At 45.9% G+C, this 15,761-nt stretch overlaps 1 protein-coding gene and 1 pseudogene across 1 annotated transcript in view; one reads left to right on the plus strand and one right to left on the minus strand.

Moving 5' to 3' along the window:
- Positions 1-15,761, plus strand: part of RAB31 (RAB31, member RAS oncogene family) — a 163,316-nt gene that overhangs the window by 27,838 nt on the left and 119,717 nt on the right. The gene's annotated exons all lie outside the window — the stretch shown is intronic.
- On the minus strand, positions 6,927-8,093 carry LOC116468420 (large ribosomal subunit protein uL15-like; annotated as a pseudogene).

Consider the following 15,761-nt stretch of genomic DNA (forward strand, 5'->3'; position numbering starts at 1 on the left):
AGCTGAAAGTCCTCCAGGAACACCTGAAGGAAGCTTCACCTGCACCTGGGACACCCTTCCCTGATGCTTGCCTCAAGGCAGGCGCGCCGCACACGCTTCCGGTCCATGAGCTTCCGGTCCATGACGACCACACCGCAGACGAGCACGCTAACCCAGCCTCTAGGAAGAGAAAATCTTGTTTCCATTTTTAATGAACAAAACCTTTCTATGAATAAAATCTTTGCTAAGATCATTCTTTCCTCTTACCCCAGCTTTACTGAGGTATAGTTGACAAGCAAAAATTGAATGTCCACTCTTAAGGTGTCCAATATGATGTTTTGATTGTATACATTATGAAATGATTACCACAGTTAAGCTAATTAACACATTCATTATCTCACATAGTTATCTTTTTTATGGTAAGAATACTTTGAGATCTACTCTCTTAGCAAATAGATCAGTCTTTTTAAAGTTGTTTTTAATGACTAGACTTAATGTATACTTGTAAAGAATAAAAAGGGTACACATAGGTATAAAATGAAAAGTAAAAAAGACCACCTTTCTCTACTAATGTTTTCTATTTCTTGTGTATTTTTTAAGCTATGGTCTATGCATATGCAAACATTATTTTCTTGCCTTTTTCCTCCAGAGGTAAACCTTGAGTATTATTCCTTGGCACCATGTATAGCACAATCTCATTTATTTTAAAAGTCACATAGTGTTCTGTCACAACAGTATATCATGATTTACTTAACTGGTGCCCTAATGATAAATGTTGAGGTAGTTTTCATTTTTTGCCTTTTCAAACAATTCTGCAATAAAAATCTTTGTACCTGAATCTTAATGTACATGAATGAAATGTATCCGTGGGATTTTCTAGAAATAGAACGTTGGGTCAGAGAATAGGAGATTGATATCTAAAAAGATATTGTAAAAGTAACCTCAAATATTGCACCAATTTACACTCCCTTTAAATGTTTGATGACATGATTTTCTACACCCTTACAACACAGAATATAACCTAATTGTTTGTTTGTTTTGAGACAGGGGCTCACTCCATCACCTAGACAGGAGTGCAGTGGTGCAATCTTGGCTCACTACAACCTCCGCCTCCCAGGTTCTAGCGATTCTCATGCCTCAGCCTACCGAGTAGCTGGGATTACAGGTGTTTGCCACCACACCTGGCTAATTTTTATATTTTTAGTAGAGATGGGGTTTCACCATGTTGGCCAGGCTGGTCTCGAACTCCTGGCCTCACGTGATGCACCTGCCTTGGCTTCCCTAAGTGCTGGGATTACAGGCGTCAGCCACCCTGCCCGGCCATGAATATAATCAAATTTTTTATTTTTGCGAATATTATAGATTAAAAATGATAATATATTTTAATTTGCATTTCTTTATAATGACAATGGATATTTTAAAAATTTGTTTATTGACTGACTATATTTTTCTGTTACCTGCCCCTTCACATCGTTTACCCATTTTCAATTGGGTTGTTTTTGTTACTGATTTGTGAGAAATCTTTGTATATTAAGAAGCTAAACTCTTTGTTATTTGTATTGCATATGTTTCTCCTTAGTTTGTTGTTTCATGTTTCACTTTGTTTACTGTCTTTTAAAAAATCATACCAATATTTAGAAATCTTCATTTAGTTAACTATATCAGTCTTTTGTGATTTTGATGTTTTATGTATTGCTTAGAAAATCCTTCTCCACTCTAACATTATAAAAGTATTTAGCGCGATGGCTCATGTCTGTAATCCCAGCACTTTGGGAGGCTGAGGCGGGTGGATCACGAGGTCAGGAGATCGAGACCATCCTGTCTAACATGGTGAAACCCCGTCTGCACTAAAAATACAAAAAATTAGCCAGGCATGGTGGCGGGCACCTGTAGTCCCAGCTACTCGGGAGGCTGAGGCAGGAGAATGGTGTGAACCAGGGAGGTGGAGCTTGCAGTGAGCCGAGATCGCACCAGTGCACTCCAGCCTGCAGGACAGAGTGAGACTCTGCCTCAAAAAAAAAAAATAAAATAAGTATTTAGCTATATTTTGTCCTAGTACTTTCACATTTTCTTTTTTACATTTTAAATTATTTGAGCACGTGGATTTTGGGATAAAGAACCAGCTAGGGATTTAGTCTCCCCTCCCCCACCCTCTAAATGCCTAGCTGGTTGTTTTAATACCATGTATTGATTAATTCATAATCATTATCTACTGGTCTGACATGTTATCTTTGTTATAAATGAAATTTCCATGCTTATGTGTGTCTGTTTTTGGACTCTATGTTCTATTAAAAGTTTAATTAATTTCTGAATTTAAGAAAAATCAGAGCCAGTAGTGTTCGAATTATGAATTTACCCCTGGTTGTTTTTTTGCTCTTCTCTTGACGTACTTCTCACACACTGCATTCTGTTGCATAAAAGGAATAACATGGTGGTGAATGACAGATCTAAAGAGGACATTTGTCTATGTGGTAAATACGTGGTAGATTCTGGGTGATTTTTCATATGCTTCATATAAAAAATGATCGTACATAAAATAACTTTTTTGGAAGGAACATAATCTGAGCCATTCAGATACACGGAAATCCAGCTCCTCTCTACAGCATCGCTGTGGGTGTAGCTAAAATATGAGATTTTAAGTTTAAAAACAACTTCTGCATGTTATTTGGAAATATTTTTTACTAATTTCTCACGCAGCCCAAAACTTAATGGGCAAATTTAAAATACGCATTTAGTGTCTTAGTATTTTACAAAGTCCTTTGAGCCTCACCTTATCTTTTTTTTTTTTTTTTTTGACACAGAGTCTTGCTGTATTGCCCGGGCTGGAGTGCAGTGGCATGATCTTGGCTCACTGCAGCCTCTGCCTCTCGGGCTCAGACAATTCTGCCGCCTCAGCCTCCCAAGTAGCTGGCATTACAGGCATGTGCCACCATGTCCAGCTAATTTTTGTATTTTTTTTTAGTAGAGACAGGGTTTCACCATGTTAGCCACGCTGGTCTTGTACTCCTGACCTCACATGTTCCCCCATGTTGGCCTCCCAAAGTGCTGGGATTACAGGCATGAGCCACCACACTCGGCCCTCACTGTATTTTTGAAAACATGGTTACAGAATTAGTTGCATGTGGAGAAGCTGAAATGCTATATGTAAATCCTGTTTCCTGATTACCAGCGTTCTCCTAATGCAAAGTGTATGAAGTGACAGCAGGGAAGATATCAAAGGGTTTGGTGCTCAGGACATGCTGTATTGTCAATGTGAGATGCCCAGTGAGATGGAAGTTCTGCACAGAGTGGCTGGGCGGCAGGCATTCATTTCCATAAGCCTCTCTCTTTCCTCCTGTATGGTATGTGATGAGTTTGGGGGAAAACACCTGCATTTAAGCTCTGTTCTGGTGGAGAGAGGGAAGAGGTCTCAGTGTTTATCATCTCCCATGAGTTGAGTGTGCAGGATCTGTAGCCAACAACTCTGAGTTTTGGGAGTTCCACGTGAGCCTCACTAGATACTAAGTCAGAACCACAGGGCGAGTGAATGCTCTTTCTCCACTCCATCTGGCTTCTGTCTTCTTAAAAGCATATCTGCTGTTTCAGATAGCTGCATATCAAGCCAGTTTTTTGTTTTTGAGATGGGGGTTCTCGCTGTGTTGATCAGGCTGGTCTTGAACTCCTGGACTCAGGTGATCATCCCGCCTTAGCTTCCCGAGTAGCTGGGACTACAGATATGTGCCACTGTGCCCAGCTACAAGCTGGCTCTTTTGTTTTGGGGGCAGTTTAACCACTTGGCATTGTCAGTTCTTCCCTAAGCTTCCCTTGGTCTTTTCTTCCATTTTGCTGTTTTTTTGGACATTAAATAATTTATTACCTCTACCAGGTGCTTGGACAGAATAAAGTAAAAGAGAGAATCATTATGTTAGAAAATTAACTTGTGCAAGGTGACATGAAATTCTCTCTGCTGTTGATTCATCCATGCTGGCTTTGTCAGTGTTCGTGAGGGTAACCAGTGATTCAGCTGTACAGGAGGGAATCTGCCCTTTCTGAGTGTATCTCACAAGGTGATTCCTGTGTGATGATATGAAGATGAGAACCTTTCTGGGAATTTGCTTTTTTTTTTTTTTTTTTTTTTGAGGCAGAGTCTTGCTCTGTCACCCTGGCTGGAGTGCAGTGGTGTGATCTTGGCTCACTGCAGCCCCTGCCTTCCGGGTTCACAATTCTCCTGCCTCGGCCTCTTGAGTAGCTGGGATTACAGGCATGCGGCACCACGCCCAGCTGATTTTTGTATTTTTAGTAGAGACAGCGTTTTGCCATGTTGGCCAGGCTGGTCTTGAACTCCTGGCCTCAAGTGATCTGCCTGCCTCAGCTCCCAAAGTGCTGGGATTACAGGCATGAGCCACCATGCCTGGCCTGAATTCCTTTTTAATCTATGATAGTAAGCTCCTCCCCCAAAGAGATGGGAATTGAACTCAGACAAGTTTTAATGTGCACACATTTGCAAAGGTAGGCTTGCATTTTTCATTCACTTTCTCTTTTATATATTTACGTGCCCAGAGGACAAAATGCAGAAGACACACAGGATGAGCAGTGAGAAACAGTGCCCTGCCTCCGTCTCCCTCAGCTCTGCCACTCCTCTCTTCAGGAGCACCGGTCACTAGTAATGCCCTCAGAGCTCTTGGATTCATCCAGCATGGGCTCTGCCCTGCCTATGCAGGTACCAGATCATCTGCGGTCAGGGGGACATGGAGCCACATGCATGCAGGCAACAAGGAGAGGGCCGGTCACTGGATGAGGCTGGGCCCCTGGGGCAGGGGTTTCATCAGAGCCCTAGGTCTGCTCTGTCTCCAGAGAAACCTCCCCAGTGGCAGAGGCCCAAGTCCTGCACCCACTGCAGCAGGGCAGGGCTGCAGCCAGGTAAGCAGAGGGCAGAATCCTCTCCCGGAATACATTGGACCCAGTGGTGACATTAGTTCATGCTCAGTGCTCTGTTCACAGTCTGTGGTCCTCACAACGGACCTGTTAGTGGGTTAGGTGAGGGCATGCAGTGAGAAGGTGGGTCCTGGAACTTGTACCCAGGCTTGTCTGACACCAGAGCCCATGCTTTCCACCACAGCCGTGTCTCCAACCTCTCCCTAGTGCTTGGTGCTACTACAAGGACTTTCTTTTCTCTTCTCCCCTTAACTGTCATGATAAAGTGACAGCATCTCAGACAAATTTAAAAATTCCCTGAAGGAATCAGCTGGTTGGCGCTGAACTTTGCAGGGTGCCGTGAACACCCTGGGCTGGAGTCTGAATGAATGCATTGCTTTCCTCATGCAACAGTATTGATTGAGCCACTGTAAACACACAAGAGTTTTGCTGGGTGCTGAGTGTGTTGTGAGTTTTCATCGTCTGTGCTAATGCTCATCTTACTGAGCATAATAACCTGGAGCATGACCTATATTGAATTCACTTGGTGGTTGCTGCAGGATGCTTAAAGGAATGAAACTTGAGGGTAGGTTAAGGGAAGCAATGGTGATGAGCTGAGCTTTCACCGGGTGGCACCTGGCTCTGGATGCTGATGTGTTTAGATCAGTGGTAGAAAACAAGCAAATAGAGTGGTGAGTTAGACAGTTTCCACTGCGCACAGCATTTGGGTGTTTTCCATGCTGTAAATCTTTATTTTTTCCACTTCAGTGTGAGTGGGATCATTTCTATTGGAGCGAATCCAGAAATTGCTAAGTCAGTGGGAATTGTGAGTCTACAAGTTAGGAATAAATTGAGCTTAACATGCAATATATTGGAAACGATCCTAGATCCTGGATCCTTCCTCTTCCCAAACAGTGAGCTGTGAGGGAGTCACTCCTCCCACCAGGTTAGAACCATCGGACGTGTGCAGATGTGGCATATATGGTGTATGCTCTGAGGGACAAAATGACGACCCCTGACTGCAGTGTGTCTCCAGCATTGCTTGCTGCCAGGCCGACCGGGGACAGGTGTCCTGGAAGATGGCTCTTCCTGTTCCCAGAGCTGTCCCACCCTTCAGTGTCCACAGGCATTCTGGAAGCCCAGGTTCTCCTTCATTCTGCTTAACAGCTGGCCTAGAATTCTCATTCCTATTCTGTGCCTGGAGACCCAGTCCAAACTCCAAGTCTCATTCCATTTTCCTGGGCTCTGCTTCCCTCCAGGATTCAGTCCACAGGTGGGTGTAGACAAGACTGCTGGGACCACGGCCTTGGTTCCCTGCTCTGTTGATGAGGTTCTTGGGCTCAGACACCATTTGCAGCCCTTCTGCAGCCAGCCTCTCCGTTGCCTGCAAACCCTTGCCCATCCTTCCCTCAAAGACTCCCTCAGAGACATTGTACCGTTGTTTTCTAGTGATCCTTGAAATTCGAGGCAGTAGCTATTAGAAAGAAGAGACTAGAAAAAAATAGGAGGCATGGTTACTGGGGAGTGGGGGCTTGGTTGGTAAAAATAAGTGAATTTTGCTGGCATGGGTCAAATTCCTCCTAACTGAAAAGAGGGGTGTATCTATTAATACAAATGTAAAGAGGGGAGAAAATGTGTTCTGTTATATGGGAGAGGCATGCCCTGTAGTCAGGAACCTGTGCTCAGTTATGTGAGATGGACGCTGGGGGGCAGGGTGGCGGGGAGGAGGGAGGGAGGGAGGAAGGAAGGAAGGAAGACTAAACTAAGGTCATGCACTCAGGTCCTCAGGTACATAAGAGCTAGTATCTATCGCACTCTATATACTGACACTGGACGAACTCCTTCCCTGCACTGTCACAGCCCTGTGAGGTGTTGCTTTTCCTGTCACTATTGTGCAATTGAGATGGAGAAGTTAAATACTTGCTCAGGGCCCCGCAGCCAGTAAGTGGCAGGACCTGTGCTTACCTCCTGGCCTGTGGACTCCAGCGATTGTGTTGTGAAGCCACCACACTCGCTGCCTTTCCTGAGCACGGACAGGAAGTGTTACATATCTAACGAGGAGAACGTGGGCAAAAACTTGCGAGTTTAAGTTGTGAGCGAGCTAAGCGTGAGCCGAGAGGATGATTGTGGCCAAGGCTGGCAGCCTGGGGAGGCTATCTGCAGGTGTGGAGGGGTGAATTGTCAGTGAAGGTGAGGAACAGCAGAAAGGAGAGGCAGGCAGGGTGCAGAAAGGACCCCGGATACGATGAACAAAGCAGGGCCCGAGGAGCCACCCCTGTGGGGAAGCAGTGGCGTGGGGAAAGACTCGAGTCTCTGGTGCCTCAGCACTGTGTGCCAGATGAGAGACAAGTTGTGTGTGGTTTTATTCTCTCCATATCCATTTCTTTTTGTTTTGTTTTGTTTTTAAAAAGTATTTAGCATTTAATGAACCTCCTTCCATGTGGCTTCAAGCCACCAGGACACAGGCCCCCCAGCATTCTTAATCTTCTCCTTGGCTCATCAGAATTGGGCATTCACGATGACAGACTGCTTTGGGAGCTTTCCCTTTCCCAGAACTTTATAGTAGCCCAGTTGCACCACAGCAGTGATGGGAGGAGCCTCTTGGTGGTGGCGGTGGTTTTTTGTTGTTGTTGTTGTTTTGGTTTTTTTTTTTTTGAGATGGAGTCTCGCTCTGTCGCCCAGGCTGGAGTGCAGTGGCTCAATCTCGGCTCACTGCAACCTCTGCCTCCCGAGTTCAAGTGATTCTCCTGCCTCAGCCTCAAGTAGCTGGGATTATAGGTGCCTGCCACCATGCCTGCCTAATTTTTGTATTTTTAGTAGAGACGTGGTTTCACCATGTTGGCCAGGCTGGTCTTGAACTCCTGACCTCAAGTGATCCGCCTGCCTTGGCCTCCCGAAGTGTAGGGGTTATAGGTGTGAGCCACCGCACCCGGCCCTCAGTCTTGTTTTTAGCAGCATTTACCTGTGTCTGCTCACGGATCATAGTCCACAGTTTGTCAAAGTTGACAGTTGGGCTGAAGCTCTGTTTCCTCTTTAAGTGGTAATGCCTCACACCAACTTTCCCACATAACCTAGGTGACATTTGTCAAAGTTGATCCTATGGTGATGCACACCACCTGCATTACCACAGCCTCCACGGTGCTTCCGCACTTGGTGATGTGGCCATGGCCGTGGCTCACGTGGCCCTGAAATTTCTGGCTCTTCCTCAGTCTGGATGGCATGCCAGACGAAAGAGGAAGGTTTCTACAAAGTCTCTTAAGATATTGAGCACCTATTTCTCCTTTTAAAAACGGGCAAGCTGAGCACAGTTGTGCATGCCCATAATCTTAGCTACCTGGGAGACTGAGGTGGGAGGATCGCTTGAGCCCAGGAGTTAGAGATCAGCTTGGGCAAAGGGCAATTTTTCTTTCATTATCATTTTGATGTAGAACATCAGTAACATCTTCTTTGCCAATACGAAAACATGTTTTTCTTTAAGCAGAGTCTTGCTGTCAGCCAGATTGGAGTGCCATGGTGAGATCATAGCTTACTGCAGCCTTGAACTCCTGAGTGCAAGGGATCCTCCTGCCTCATCCTCCTGAGTTGGTGGGACTACAGACATGCACCACCAAGCCTGGCTAATTTTTAAAATTTTTGCAGAGATGGGGTCTCACTAGGTTGCCCCGGCTGATCTGGAACTCCTGGGCTCACACAACCCTCCTGCCTCAGCCTCCTGAGTAGCTGGGATCACAGGTGCACACCACCATGCCTGGCTAATTTTTTATTAAATTTTTTTTTAGAGGGTCTTTCTAGGTTGCCTAGACTGGTCTTGAACTACTTGCCTCAAGTGATCCTCTCCCCTCAGCTTCCCAAAATGATGGGATTACAGACGTCAACCACCATGTCTAGCCTGAAAACATTTCCTTTTGATTCTAGCATTTAGATCCTAAACCTAAAACTGTTGCCCTAGAATTGCACCGCCCACTTTTGCTGCTAATCTTATTCCCTGTCCAGACCTTTGAGGACCAGAGTTGGCTGCGCCTTCCTCCCAGATGATGCTCAGGGTGCTGGATGCTGGAGCACAGGGACTTTCTCTGGTGACTGTGGGGAAGCCCCTGCCCTCCCACCTCCCTTTTTTTTCATTTGTTGATTGGCAGAGCTGAGATTTCCCAGTGTATGTGAATTTGGTTTTGTTCATTTGTAAACCCCTTGACAACTCTGTACATCAAAATAATGGCATTCCTCTTGGGAGTATTTTGTAATTATTTGCTCATTGTGTAATATCACATTAAATATCCAAAGTCAATTCAGCAAATGTTTATTAATAATAAGATTTGCCAAAAGCAAGAGAAGTCTTAAGTGGGTTTTGCCTACAGTTTCTAAAAAGCCTTCAGATTGTGGTGGTAAAAAAACTTGCTCTGTAAATTTTGTGTAATTTGTATTAGAAGATGCTAATTTATTTTAAAAGCACAGTACTCTTTTGTGGTAAATTTCCAAGTTTGCCCCTGTCATTTGAAAAGCTTTTGGTGCGAGTGTTCTCAGATGTTATTGGGTGGTAGGGGCAATGACTCGTTATTTTTGTTTTCAAATATGTATTATCTCTTTTAAATAGCTATTAAAATTTATTATGTATTTGCGCTTATAAATGTTTTATGTACCAATTTAAAAAATGGATCAACAGATTTCTGTGTCTAGCAGAGAATCAGTTAATGAGTTTTGAATAGTGTGCCAAGGTGACTCAGCTTTATGACTTTCCATGGATGACAGATTCTGCCCCTGTGACAAGGTCAAGCCCATAAAAATTACAATCAGATACCATAAAAAGCACAGTTTCATAGGTCAGTTTAATTCTATAGCAGTGTTTTTTTGTCAGCATAGCTGGCGATTCCATCTGTTTTAATTTAAGATTCACCCCAGCCATGCCTCTGTTGCAGGTGACACTCACACACATGTGCACACACACACATGCACACACACACCCACACCCACACACAGTTTCCTTATGTAACATACGTGATGTGAATATGTAATATAAATATATGGTTATATAGAATATAAATATATTTACATTGTAGTAGAGGCTGAGTTGGTGGTATAATAGAGCATCTGCAATTCAATATTTAGAGTATAAAGCTGTTTTTCCTTTGTGAAACCATTTGTTTTCCATACACTGCTTGGTGTTGGGCTGGGAAATAATGCAGTTACTTATCTGCTACACTAATGAGCAGATGACTGTCCTCCTCTCCTGCGGCTCTTCTGCAGAAATGAGTCGCCACAGTGAATTGCTTGTGTTTATTATTCTGGTCATGGGTTAGCACCAGGTGTCACAGTGAATCAATCTTGGATTGGTAATACGTTGTCATGAAGGCAGAAAATTGCAGGCTAGAGCAAATTGTCCTATGCCCATTATAGAATCTCAAGTACTGATGGTTGGTTATGCATGGAGGGGCTGAAATAGTCCATAGCATAAGGAAACCAAGCAGGGGTCTCTAAATAGGTCAGAGGGTTCTAACAGATACCCCACCCCCTTCTGCTTCTTTTAAAAGCTCTTGTTACTGAATGGTCACAAAGAGAGTTTTGTCCGCCCCCCACGCTAACCAACAAGACAGGCTTACCAACAACATGGTCCTGGCTGGCAGCCAGCCGGCCGGCATTTAAATGATGCTTGCTGCTGTGGCAACCTCACGGGCCTTTAATGGGTGAGCGTGGATGCAGCAGCTGAAGGCCAAGTGCAAAATGGAAGGCAGCGGTGCAAGCACAGCCCTGGTTCCAATGACTTAATGCCGCCTGGGCCACTGCAAGACCAGCGTGGCAGACAGACCCCCTGGCGAGGAGCTAACTGTGGGGTGGGTGGTGGGATATTGTGAAATGTATATTTGGTCTTCATCTCTGTTTCCTAAAACCCTTAGAATCTCTGGAGTGAAGAGTATTTTTTGCCTGCTCGTGATTGACTGATAGCTGTCAGCCTCCAGGTAGCTTTAGGATGGGACTGATCACAGGAAAGACCAAGGCAAGATGGGAGGGTTGGGACTTCTAGCCCCACCACCGACCTCCAAGGAAGGGACCTCCAGGGAAGGGAAGGGGCTGAAGGTTGAGTTGATCACCAGTGGCCATTGGTTTAATCAGGCATGGCTACATCATGAAGTTTCCATAAAAACCCAAAAGGGTGAGTTCGGAGAGCTTCTGGATAGCTGAACATGTGGAGGCTCCTGGAGGGTGGCGCAGGGGCACACTGGGGAGGGCATGGAAGTCCCACACTCCTTTCCACATGTCTTGCCCTACAAGTCTCTTCATCTGCATCCTGTGTAACATCCTTTATAATAAACTGGTGAATGTCAGTGTTTCCCGGGGTTCTGTTAGCCACTCTAGCAAATTAATCAAACCTGAAGAAGGGGTCATGGGAACCCTCATTTGCAGCCGATCAGTCAGAAGCACAGGACACCTTCCTCCTTGTGCTAGGCCTCTGGAGGAGGAGGCAGCCTTGTAGGACTCAGCCTCCTGCTGTGGGATCTGACATTATCCCCAGATAGGTAGCTTCACAATTGAGTCGAACTAGAGAACATTCAGAGAACTAGAGAACGCTGATGTCTGCTGAAGAATCAATGGCTTGCTTGGTGTGTGGGGAAAACCTCCTGTACATTTGGTCACAGAAGCATTTTGTGTTGTGAGAGTAGAGTAGGAGAAAAAACATTTTGTTTTTCTACTTAGGTGGCATGTTCCAAATAAAAACATTGGAAAGAATATGAGTTTAAAGAAACGGATTGTAATGCATGATATAGTGGCATACTATATAAATAAATCTCGTAAATTTGGATTTCACTGCCTTAGAATTTGTAAGAATTCGGCTGGGGGCGGTGGCTCATGCCTGTAATCCCAGCACTTTGGGAGGCCAAGGCAGGCGGATCATGAGGTCAGGAGATCGAGACCATCCTGGCTAACACGGTGAAACTCCGTCTCTACTAAAAATAAAAAAATTAGCTGGGTGTGGTGGCGGGCACCTGTAGTCCCAGCTACTCAGGAGGCTGAGGCAGGAGAATGGCGTGAACCTGGGAGGCAGAGCTTGCAGTGAGCCGAGATTGCGCCACTGCACTCCAGCCTGGGGTACAGAGGGAGACTCCGTCTCAAAAAAAGAATTTGTAAGAATTCAGACTCGGGATGCAGTGTGAATTTACTGCTTAGGAAGATGTAATGTGCTAAAAAAAAAAAAAAAAAAGTAAATCAAACAAACTATCCGGATGATTCTTAGCCTATGGAGAGTAAAGCACAGGTTTTTAAGTTTCTTAGATACACTGTATTGATGAGGATACAGGCTAAGCTGCTGAAACAGGAGATCCCAGATTATAGTGACTTCAGCTTTTTCAGTCCTCCTGGTGGCTGGTTCAGGGCTTGTTTGGTGGCTTGTGGGGTCATCACATTGTATACTCTCCTGTCCTGTGTACCAGCACCTGGTCACATGGCCACCCCTGACTGCAAGGAAGATGGGAAAATGTCATCGTTAGCTGGGTAACCAAGGGCCCAGCTAAAACTCAGGGTTCTTTTTCTAATAGTTGAAAGGGAGAGTGAGTATCACAGAGCCCCAGCAGTTTCTCTCCTAAGCATCTTTAATTTTCCAATGAGGACACTGCCAGGCCAGTTGTGTCTTCCTTGGCTAGAGCTTTGATCTGCAAACTTGGAGCTGATTCTGACCCCAGACCCTGGGGTGACAAGAGGAGCTCTATGATTCTAGTTAGACCAGCCTAATGGATGAATCCTGACTCCCTCACTTGCTGTTTGTGTGGCCTTCAGTTGGACTGTTGAGCCTCTCTGACATTCTGATTCACTGGTAATGATAACTGTCTCACAAAGTCATTGTAACAAGTATTTTGAGAACATCCAGGATAATGCCAGTCATATGATGAGTTTTCAGTAAAAGTTCGTTTGTTCCTCCCTCTCTAGGATGAATCATAGAAATCATCTACTTACCTAACGCTTCCAGTGAAACAAGTTAATTTGCTCAGAACCTGATTTAATTTGCATTATTGCATCAGGATGACACCTCTTTACAGTAAAGTTATTTATACTTCTCCAAATGCAAAATTTATAATTATTTTGACTGGACGTGGTGGCTCATGCCTGTAATCCCAGCACTTTGGGAGGCCAAGGAGGGCGGATCACTTGAGGTCAGGAGTTCGAGGCCAGCTTGGCAACATGGTGAAACCCTGTCTCTACTAAAAATGCAAAAATTAGCTGGACGTGGTGGTGCACACCTGTAATCCCAGCTACTCAGGAGGCTGAGCCAGGAGAATTGCTTGAATCTGGGAGGTAGAGGTTGCAGTGGGCCGAGATTGCACCACTGCACTCCAGCCTGGGCAACAGATTGAGACTCCGTCTCAAAAAAAAAAAAATTCTTTTGGTGGGTTAATGTTACCCAGAAGCAGATCATACTGTGCTCACACATCTTCTGTCCACATCATACCAATGCTAGAATAAAGGGGGTAAACAGAAAAACAGGTTTTCTTGGGAAATGACATATGGAAGTTGCTGCACAGGGGTCTCTGATGGCAGAGGTGCCTCCAGGGGGCTTTGGTACGGTCAGCAGTAGCAGCATACACTGCAGTGCCTTCCTTGCTTGTAATAAGTGGCCTCTGGGTTCTTAAAACAAGACCCTATTGTGTAAGATGCTGGACTTGGGAAAACCCCTGGCAGGGGCTGCATTGAGGCTGGCGACTCCTGCGGGGGCATTGTGAGCTGCATAGTGTAAGAGGCAGCCACTCTAGGCCTGGTATGGTGGCTCACACCTGTAATCCCAGCACTTTGGAAGGCCGAGGTGGGCAGATCACTTGAGGTCAGGAGTTCGAGACCAGCCAGGCCAACATGGTGAAACCCCGTCTCCACTAAAAACACAAAAATTAGCTGGGTGTGGTGGTGGGCGCCTGTAATCCCAGCTACTCAGGAGGCTGAGGCAGGAGAATCGCTTGAACCTGGTGGGGCAGAGGTTGCAGTGAGCCAAGATAATGCCACTGCACTCCAACCTGGGCAGCAGAGTAAAACGCCGTCTCAAAAAGAAAAAAAAAAAGAGGCAGCTGCTCTGGGCACCCCTGGATTGTGGCAAACTTCAGAATTGGGTGTCAGTGCTAAGTGACCAATACAAAACCACCGTGGATGGATCACAAGGGCTGGAGTCGCAGAGTCAGAGCTGATGGAGCTTTCCTGCCAGCCGTGCACCATCTGTCCAGTGGGAAGTCCTTTCTGTGCTGGGAGGAAGGGGCCAGCAGGACCCTTTGTCCTGCGCCAGTGCCAGCCTCTCTCAGCCTGTGTGCGGCACGTACGTGTCCATGGCAGCCCTCGGCTGGATCTCAGGGCTGTGGGCAGGGGTGGAGGCCACTGCTAGGCCATCCTGCTGCTCCAGCAGCCCCCTCAGGGGCGCTTGACTTTTCCCATGAACCCAGGCCTGCCATCGAGGGTGGAGATTTCATTTGGATATGTCGCCTTACTTCCCATGCGGTTCCTCTGTCTCCTTTATGAGCGGAACATACCCCTCATCCACTGCCTCATCCAGGTTTCCTGGTGTGGCAGGGTCCCCAGGGACCCAGAGGGAGCCAGGGAATGTGAGTCAGTGGCTTCCCAAAGTGGCCGCCTGGCCTGTGGTGTCATAGGGCTGCTGCTGTCTGCCCTTTGTCCTGTCTCATGCTATCCCCAGCCCTCCCAGCACAGGCCGTTGAGAAGACAGAGTTGAGTTGACTGTCACTGTGGTCTCGGGGAAGACCACCCGGCAAAGCACTGGCAGGTCTCGAAGCGGGAAGGCAAGGTCAGACTGGATTGAGAGTTGCAACTTTGATTGAAGGTGGTCTTTCGAAGCAGGCTCTTGGTGTGGATTGGGTAAGAATTGCGATATTGTAGCGCAGAGTTGGTGGAAACAGCAAGCAAGAGTTTCGAGGACTTCAAAGACTCCTAGGGGCAAACTTCTACTGCTTCCCACTGAAGAGTGGATGGGCCTTCAGGGAAGTTCCTGGCAGGAACAGTCCTCCCATTTGTCTGGGCGGATGGTCCGGAAGAGCAAAGACATGCTAATGAGACAGAGGAATAGCAGGTCCCGTTCAAGCCGACAGGAAGGGGCCTCAGTTCTCAGCGCCAGCCTGAGCGTGGGGGCTGCTTGGCTGTGCCTGTTTCCACGCTAGGGACGTTCTACGTGTTTTCTTCTTCATGGCTTTTTGTTTTCTAATAAAAGATGTTTCTATTCACAAATGTTGTAGATGAGGATAATGTCTATTTGTTTTATTTTGGAGGGGCAGGGATGGGGAAGGCTGAGGAAGGGGGCTGTCTGATTGCTGGCTCATGCCCAATTACAGTTTATTTCCTCCCTGAGTGCCCTCTTTGATGTGGGAAGGACAGAGAATGAAATCCTTCTCTTTTACTCATGAGCAGTGCAGACGGCCTTCTCTGGACAGTTTGGCTTGACCCGTGCAGAGTGCTTTTTCCCCAGCAAAATGGAACAGGAAAGCTCACGGCAGCAGGTGGCAGAGGGGTGGAGCCACAACTTGGCTCTTTTTCCTTCTTCTTTTCCTTCTTCTTCTTTTTTAAAAAAATCCAGTCCACTAAAGCACGAATGTTTTTCAGAGTCGCAAATGAAATATAGTAGGATTTCAAAAAACCAAAGCTGTTTTTCAACATGTTGATATTCTCGGACTGTAGCAAACACGGTTTGGACTTGTCCATTTAGAAAGCAGTGTAAACAGGCTCTGAAATGCCATTGTACCAAGGGAAATGAGGACATGTGGCAAAGCTTTAAGAATTCAGCCCCTGGACCTACTTTTGATTGAAATAATTTTGCTTGAAATAATTTATTTTCCTTGAGTTTTTTGATTTTTATTTCTTCAGTTCTGTCTGGTCACCTTCCCTGTATAGGCATGACCAACACCTGAGGAAGAATG

This window comes from Hylobates moloch, unplaced genomic scaffold, assembly GCF_009828535.3.
Source record: "Hylobates moloch isolate HMO894 unplaced genomic scaffold, HMol_V3 SCAFFOLD_5, whole genome shotgun sequence".
Lineage (NCBI taxonomy): Eukaryota > Metazoa > Chordata > Mammalia > Primates > Hylobatidae > Hylobates > Hylobates moloch.